We start from the raw sequence: 8,045 nt of genomic DNA on the forward strand, positions 1-8,045 counted from the left end.
TCAAAATCTATTCTTTTAAATTAATCAAATTTTAAAATTCAACTAACTTTAATTTTATAATTTTAAATTTTAAATAATTTAAAAAATAAAACAAAAATACATTTAGTTATTCATTCATACTAAAAAAGATTGCTTCAATCTTGTTGATACTTCCCATACACCCTAATCTCTCATAGTCATTCATACAAAAAAAATGTACACACACATCTGCAAACCCTAATCCGGTTGCAGTGCAGGAGCAATAGCCATCGACATCGCTAAAGACTTGCTTCAAGTTCATAGAAATACCTATGCCGTGGTGGTGAGCACAAAGCACATCACCCAAAATTGGTACTTGGAGAACAAGAAATCAATGCCCATCCGTAATTGCTTGTTCCGAATGGGTGCTTCTGTAGTGCTTCTCTCCAACAAGAGCGCCGATGGACGGCGTTCTAAGTATAAGCTTCTTCATGTAGTGAGAACGCACAAAGGTTTATATGGTAAGGCCTAAAGATGCATATTCCAGGAAGAGGACGATGAAGGTAAAATAGGGGTTATGCTTTCCGAAGTTTTGATGGCCATTGCTGGTGAGGCTCTCAAGACTAACATAACCACGCTGGGTCTATTGGTACTTCTCATAAGTGAACAGTTTCTATTTTTTGTTACGCTGATTATGAAGAAGCTGTTGAATGCTAAAGTGAAGCTTTTTATCCTAGATTTCAACAAGTTGTATGAATGGCTGAGAGATCAGGGTTCATGGAGAGCATCAACAAGATTAAAGCTATAAAATCCAGAAAAATAGTATATAACTAAATATGAAAAAATGCATATTAGCGTTAGAATTAGCTATACCAGCCTAGATCTTTTCGGTACTGCGTGTGAGAGAACTAAAACTGTAGAAATAACGAGAAAAATATTTAGAATATAAAATTGAACACTTATCTCAAAGTTTTTGACCCAAGATAGGATCAACAGACCAAAAACTGACAAATAGGCCCATGTTGGGCCTAAAGTCCAAGTCCATACACTAAACCCCCTCACTTGAGAGAGAGAGAGAGAGAGATGTCCTAAGTTCACTATTCATCCCCACACTAAAATCTACATAACTCCCAAATTGGAGTTCTAATTGACGATCTGTTTGCAGCCCTTTTAGGTTACGATTTTATAAAACTGTGACTATTAATGTCTAAAATGAGCTCAACACTTATGTGCTTATTGAATGTGCCACATTTATATAGACTATTAGATTTTATTAGATTAAAATCAAAAGGCTAATATAAAAGAAGAGTATTGATGAGCTCTAATAAATACAGAATATCATAGTACATAAATAAATGCTTTAAATGACAATACTTTAATACACAATACTTTAAATGGTAACAAAATCTTTTATTCTTAAATAATTAAATATAAAATATATAAATACAAAATATCTAAATATTTTTTATTTATTAAAATTAATTATTATACAAAATTTTTTTATAATATTAAAAAATTATATTAAAATAATATTTTAAACTGTAACATAAAAATATAAAATTATTAAAATTTAATTTTCATCTCTATATTAAAAAAAAATAGAAACCAACATTTTTTTGTCAACAATTAGTGGGTATTTTTTCTTTTAAATTTTTTTCACTTCTCAATCATTAATTATATTGTTCATCATCTAATATTTTTTTGATTGATAATTTATTGAAACCAACTTTTATGAGAACCATTTTTTGAATACCTTATTAAATAAAGTATTAGTACGTGAATAATTTTTATTTTAATTCATAACTATTGTATTAACTAATAGAGGTAAATACCAAATCGGTACCCGAAAGATTCTGGCGCTGACAAAATGGTACTTGACTTTTGTTATTGACAAAATAGTCCCTAAAAGATTTTAAAATTTGACAAGCGTGTCCTCGAGCTTGCCGGAGCAAATCTCCGGCAAACACAATGCGGACATGACCACCGTATTTTAGTGATATGGCAAACCACCCCCCAAACCCTAAGCCCTCCCTCCGCAACGCAGACTCCCCCTCCATCTCCCTCCTCATCGCAGCCCTCCCCTACCCAACGTAGCCCCCCTCCCCTCCCCCTCCATCCCCATCGCAGCCTCCTTCCCTCTCCCTCTCCATCGCTGCCCCCTTCCCTCTCCCTCCCATCACAGATTATATAAAGGCGCAGATAGAAGCATGCACAACAGAATACAATATCACAATTCAAATTACAATCTATCAATACTGTAACACCCTCACTATCAGAAGTCACGCTTCCGGCTGCGCCACTCTAATAGGAAAAAGTATTACGACTACTTTACATACTAAATACTAAAATAGGAGCCTGTGACTCGACACTGTATCGCTGATTTCTTTGAAAACCGGAAATAAATACTTTATCTTAAGAAAAATACAAGCAGGCATAGATTTATATACAAAACTCCTTACATAATAACTCATAATATAATATACATATAAAACATACAACTCCTATCCCTCTTACAAATTCGTAATAACAAAGATGAGGGAAGAAAATAATCTAATTAATACAACAACATATAAACCAAACGCAGTATAACTCTCCTTAATGCCTCTTCATTTGGTTCCTGAAAAGGGTAAAGCTGCAGGGGGTGAGAACCTAACCACACGGTCTCACCATAGAGTTTCAAAGTTATCATAAGAAGATATTTAATAGGAAAACTATTTTCAAGCTCAGTGATTATCATTGCCTTATGAATCTTTTAAAAAACCAATAGGTAATCGTTCAAAACCTTTTCAAAGAAACAATGTTTAATCTTTCAGAAATTCGAAACATTTCCTTTCTTATAAGAAAATCTCAATCAGAAACCAACCACGCAATCAAACAACACAATCATTAATTCAGCGCCAAAGTTCAATCTCAAATGTAGCACGCCAGGACAAACACAGGCAAAGCAGACAAGGAAAGCACAAGTAGGCAGCAGTTACAGCAAATAGTTCAAGTAACAGTTACGAACAGTTTAGCAATTAGGCAAACCAAAACAAGTTCAAACTCAAACAAAGCATACAAATGCATATGATGCATGCCTGTCCTATGGCTGATGAGGCTCATCTGTCGGTTATCCAGCCAACCCGACAAGTCTGAATTGTACTTAGACTGTCCACCGACGTGCATCCCCAAGAGTCTATGCATAGATTTTTCTCAAATAATCAATATTACTCAATGGGGGTAACATTCCCGGGAATTTATATAGTGTCCGGTCACACACTTACGTCGTAGGGTCAACAGAGTATCAGGTTTTCAACCTGGTACACGTGGTGGCAAGCCACGGCACTTAATCCAGGGAACCTCGTATCTCAGATATTTCAAATTCATAAGCCACATAAATAATTCATTCATCATTCATCAATATCTAAGCCATTCTCAATATCATCATCATTCGTCAATTCATATCCCATTTCCAAATTCATTCAAAAATCATATTTCAAATCAATCCTCATCATCCTTCTTTCCGTTAATCAACAATCTCAATTCAAAACATAATTCTTTCTTTTCTAAATAAATCAATCCGAAACAAGTAACGTTTAAGAACTAAATCTTTTTAAACAATTACTTCAAACAAAACTTCCAAATTTATAAAATTTCGGCAGCATCTCCTCTAAAACTCGGATTCTGCCACCCTGTTCGGGTCCCAACCAAACCAAACCAAACACCTGTTAATCAGTCAAATCACTTATAACAACCATTATCACAACAACAGTACTCAACCCAAGGAAATTACAAATCCATAATTCAATCAACCAATCCTATAAATCACAATTTAAACCGAATTCAACCAACAGCATCAATCAATAGTTAAGAATTCTCGGTCTTCTCAAACAATTTCAAACCAAACCATCCCCTCAAACACTTTTCGAATCATTTCTAAAATAGCAAATCATTCTCAATAAATAACCCGTTTTCAAATATCAAGTCTTTTCCAAGTTATTTTAAAATCAAATTCCAATATCAAATCGGGTTTAATATCAAATCAAACTAATGATCTCATTCAACCAAAACAACTCAATTCAGTTCATAAGACTCACAAAATCACAAAAAATGTATTTTACGCGTTAATATCGATTTATAACAACCCTGTAATGTAAAATAGATTTAAGAAAAACCCCTACCTCAATTAGTCGCAAGTTGCATAATTAAACCCATTAAATCCTTATTCTCATGTTAATCGGCAGCAACCGCAGAAATTCCCAATCAACCGCAGGGATCACAGCAACAACCACATATCTGACATAATTTAGAATTAACGCGGGATGGATATTGAGCGATATTAGAACATGATCGATAATGGAGTATTGCGATAAACAAGAACGGAACCGCATAATCTTACCATGATAAACAGAATAGAACGACACAGTAGCAGCTTCTAAATTGACCGGACAACAGCTCCAATAACGGCCGGAAGCTCTGATGGTCCTGCAGCAGCAGTGACGGTATAATCCGATGCAAACAACCTCAATAACAACTCACGGTAGAAGCAACTTAACAGAAAAGAAGATCTGAGGCAAGATTAGAGCTTACCAAACTGACTTAGGCCTTGGTGGCGATTTCTAGTGGCAATGGCGGCGGGTTTCGAGCGGTAGAAGCTCGGTCACGGCGGCGCAGCCCCAGCAGTAGCGGTGACGGAGCGCGCAACGGCGGTGGTAACTTCACGGCGGCGGTAGCTTCTCGCTGCACGGCGGCGCCTCCCTGTTTCCTCCACCGTGAGATCTCTTTCGCTCTGCTCCAAAGACGGCGGCAATCTGCGAAGGGGAAGACGTCGGCGAGGTCTTCATGGCGGCGACACAACCAGGAGGCGGCTGGGCTTGTCGACAACAGCGACTCCACACGCAATGAAGACAGCGACGGTGGCGCCTCCTCCTCGCGCGGTCCTCCTCGGCGCTGGCGCAAACGGCGACGCGACGCAGCGGCTCCCTCGCGACACTCTCCTTCTCTCTCAGATCTCCTCTCTCCTCTGTCAGCAGCGGCGGCGACGGTGGCAGTGACACCCACCGCGCCGCCTCACTCTTCTCCCCCCTTTCCTTCCTTCCTCGGTCCCCTTCCTTCTTCCCCTTTCTTTCTCTTTTTTTCCCTGATGGGTGCGTATTTTGGTTAGACAAAAGGGGGGGGGTTTCAGCTGCTGTTGGTGAAGGCTAATGGCGGCTAGGGTTTCATTAGGAGTAAGAGAAAACTTGTAATTTAATTGAGATTAGGGTATGTGTATAAAATTAAGATTTTAGATTTAAATTATAGTAAAGTAATTATAATAAAATTGAGGCATGGAGTATAAATTTTGAAATCTAATTAAATCTCTAAAATTATTTTAAAATATTATTTGTAGTATAAAAATACTAATTAATTTTCTCAAAAAATTATTCTAATTGAAAATTCATGGTAATATAATTAATTTTCTTTATCTTTAACTTAAAGTATTAAATGATATAAATTAAATTATCTAAAATCCAATCATATAAAATTCTTATTATTTCATAACTTCCAATTTTATATCAATAATTATAAAATTAGACAAAATTCTAATTTAAATAGCCAAACCCCATTATTTTCAAATTTCTAGAACTTTAAATCATAAATAGGAAAATAATACTTAGGAATATAGTTTAGATAAAAACTTTAATTTATTTCAAATCCAATTAATTGCCTTTAATTATTTTTCAATAAAAATAATTTCTGAAATTAAAACTATAAATAAATATATATAATTTGAGATTAGTTTAAAATAGGACTTTTCAAAAGTCTTCGGTCTTACATCCTACCAACCTTATAAAAATTTTCGTCCTCGAAAATTGATACAAAATGAAAGAGATTTTCATATTACTTCACTCTTGAACTTATTTAAAGAAATGGCAACAAGTCCTCAATATATATATATACACACAAATAGTTTCAAATACCAGGATTTTCATATGGCATAAAAATATAAAGGATATAAATATGATGTGAAACAGAAGTTACAAGACAGGCTTGATGTACAAGATGATATGTTTCAAACATGTGATGGTAAAGTAATGCGGCAAAAGGTTATAACACAAGTTGGGGTTAAAATGATGTGCTTAACGTCCACATACTGATCTTATATCAACTTTAGGGATTGAATTATTCAAACTTCAACATAATTTATCTCCACCATTCTTAACCGTACTTCATTGAGCAACTCATCCGAAAGTTCTCAACTTTGTTAAACACTTTGCAATCCTTACTACTGGTTATAAGTCCCACATCAACAAAACTCTTTCACGTAAAACAAGGTTTCACAACTCCCTGTGATGTTGTACACTTATGAGTTTCACCTTTTGCATTCACCAAACGTGTCCTAAAGGACTAATGTGTCGTTTACTAAGTCTAATGGTCGCACAAAATGCTAAAACTAATCTCGAGTATACTCAGAAGGATAGTAGACCATAGAAAAGGAAGAAAAACGACAAGGACCGTGTTCGCAAGAATTTGAAAGAATTGCTGAAATCACAAGTAGACAAGGATGAACAAGTAATAAAGAGTGCTAGAAAGAGAGTCAACTAATATCTTTAAGGGTAATTCTTGAATCGAAGGAATTTGACAAGACCAATAAAATGAAAAACAATGCAGTATTTTGAAACGAATTCAAGCTGAGACAAGTAAATATGAGGTTTGCAGAAGAAGTATATCCAAACCAAAGACAAAGTTTATAGAACTCAAGAGTATGGTTAAAAATATTTTCAAATGCATTGTTCGTAAAGAATGAAAACTTAAGGGAAAATCATTTCATGTTCTGAAAGAGAAAATGGGTAACAAACATCCTTCAAAAGAGTAATAAAAATGTAAATGTGGCATTATTTCAATATAAATTCAATTGAAAATAGATTACACAAACTTTGTAAATGGAAAGATTAATTTGGCTAAGAACACAATTGTATTTTCTCTCTTTTTTTTTTTTTAAAGCATGTATGAAAACTATAATCTTGTTGGAAGAAAATCTGAGATAAAGTTTTACTCATAAAAGAAAAGATGATGCATTACAATCAAACAGGTTTAAATCACATAGAAATTTTCAAAGTATAAGGTAAAGGAGTGTAAGCTAAATTGAAAGCGATTTTATTAAAACTTCAATAGATGTATCGCCCCAAAACAAGTTCAAATCACACCAAAGAGAGGCACTGCTCAAGTAAAGCAATTCTAGTCAGGGACAACTTTGCATAAAAATAAATCGAAACTTGTTTAAAAAGGTTTAAAACAAAACTTCAATAATATACTTGAAGTCACAACTTTATAAGGATGTTCACTAATATTATTATGTACTAAAAAGGAAACTAACTCATTTTAAGAAAGAGACTTAAATTAAAGGATTTCAATTAGGATTCATAAAGCATGTCACTCATAGAAACAAAAAGCTTAAGAAGAAACTTAACTTCAAAAGTTAATTCAAAACTTAAATTTCTTCAAAAGAATTCAAAACCTTTTCAAAAATGGTTCAAAACAAAATTCTGAAAATATACTTGAAATAACCACCTCGCAAGTATCATTTAAGAAGATCACAATGTGCTTAAAATGAAATCAGCCCATGGAAGAAAGGACCTTTAAATTAAGGGAATTCAAACAAAAACTCATTGGGTATGGATTATCAAATGAGTTTCCAATTAGTCTAAAGGAATACAAAATGCGCCAGGAAGACAACTCAATCAATAGAAAATTCTCAAGAAAGAACCTTTGACTAAAGAAAGACAACTAAAAGGACAAATGGTGTATTAGATGGAAACGAATTAAAGTTGACTCGGATGAGAATGAGTTTCACAAGAAATGGAAAACTAAGACTAATGGTAACGTTAAAAAAAATAAAATAGTAGTTAAAAACAGAATTAAATATGACATCTACAGAAATAAAAAGTTTAAGAAAGAAATTGGTCTATTCATGAGAATAAAGACATGAATCCAACATTTTTTTTGTAAGAACAACAATTTGCATAAATGATATAGTATGCTAAACCAAATTCGAATAGAAATAAATTAGGTGAAGCTTACCAAACAAAACCAACTGAAAAGAGACAAAAACCTTTCTTTGAAAAATA

General features: G+C 34.1%; 1 long non-coding RNA gene and 1 pseudogene across 2 annotated transcripts; one reads left to right on the forward strand and one right to left on the reverse strand.

Annotated features, from left to right (window-relative positions):
• LOC110269258 lies at positions 221 to 766 on the forward strand (annotated as a pseudogene).
• Positions 2,485 to 4,761, reverse strand: LOC107628416. 2 transcript variants are annotated; one of them, XR_002355817.1, is made up of 4 exons: positions 4,528 to 4,760; positions 4,337 to 4,422; positions 4,119 to 4,233; positions 2,485 to 2,575 (listed from the first exon to the last, which is right to left on the reverse strand). It is a non-coding gene; the product is annotated as an uncharacterized LOC107628416 (long non-coding RNA). The 2 variants fall into 2 exon arrangements; XR_001617776.2 differs by having other exon boundaries at positions 2,492 to 2,590; positions 4,528 to 4,761.

Source organism: Arachis ipaensis, chromosome B02 (genome assembly GCF_000816755.2).
Source record: "Arachis ipaensis cultivar K30076 chromosome B02, Araip1.1, whole genome shotgun sequence".
Taxonomy (NCBI): Eukaryota; Viridiplantae; Streptophyta; class Magnoliopsida; order Fabales; family Fabaceae; genus Arachis; species Arachis ipaensis.